The following is a 1,047-nucleotide window of genomic DNA, read 5'->3' on the forward strand; positions in this document are numbered from 1 at the left end:
GGGGGAAGGATTGCATGGAGGGGATTGTAACCATGGCAATGAGAAGATATATGACAGAATGAATGTAAAACTAATGTTCTCCCATGTAAATTATCACATAATTCACAATAAAACATTTAAGGGAAAAAAAAACAAAAAAAGAAGTAGAAACTTTAAAATGAGAATACAACCTTAAAAGGAAACAGTTGATGTTTGGGAAGACTGTTCTCCCCATCCCCCATCGTACTCAGCCAATGAGGAACGGGGGGGTGGGGGGGTGGGGGTGGATACACGAACTAGGGAATAAAATGTTTGTGAAACAAACAGACAAAAAAAGCCATGAAGAGAATTCTTTTCGGCACCCCTGGATGAATCCCATCAAACTCTAGGGAAGTCACAATCTATTGCCACTTCCATTGACTTGATTCTGACTTGTAAGGACCCTATAAAGGCAAAGAGTAAACAGCTCCTTAGGGTCTTCAAGATGGTAAATCTTTATGGAAGCTGACAGTCTCATTTTTCTCCCTTAGGAAAGTCAGGAAACATGAATGGTATTTCCAGGGAGGCATTTCAGGTTGCCTATTACATCCTCCAAGGAGCTCTGGTAGTGTAGTGGTTAGGAATCGGGCTGCTAATCTCACCGTCAGGGGTTCTAAACTACGAACTGTTCCACGGAGAAAAAGATGAGGCTTTCTGCTCCCGGAAAGATTTACAGCCTCAGAAACCCTATGCAGGGTCGTCATGAGTCAATTCCATGGCACATAACAACAACAACAATTACATTCTCCACACCCAGAAAAGTCAAACTAGCTAGGTACTTTCCTGGTCACTACAGACTTGGAAACAGAGTGGCAAGTGACAGCCAAAGTTGTCATGGCCAGAGAAAGTCATTGTCATTGTCCATGGCCAGAGAATGCAGACAGGGACACGCATCTGGCTTTCCCCCATTTTTCAGACTGCTATGGTGTAGGAGGCTACTGTGGGTCATGTTATAGTCTCAGATGTTGTTGTTGTTGTCATGTGCCATCGAGTCGGAACCGACTCATAGCGACCCCATGCACAGCAGAA

Source organism: Chrysochloris asiatica, unplaced genomic scaffold (genome assembly GCF_000296735.1).
Source record: "Chrysochloris asiatica unplaced genomic scaffold, ChrAsi1.0 scaffold00187, whole genome shotgun sequence".
In the NCBI taxonomy this organism is placed as follows: Eukaryota; Metazoa; Chordata; class Mammalia; order Afrosoricida; family Chrysochloridae; genus Chrysochloris; species Chrysochloris asiatica.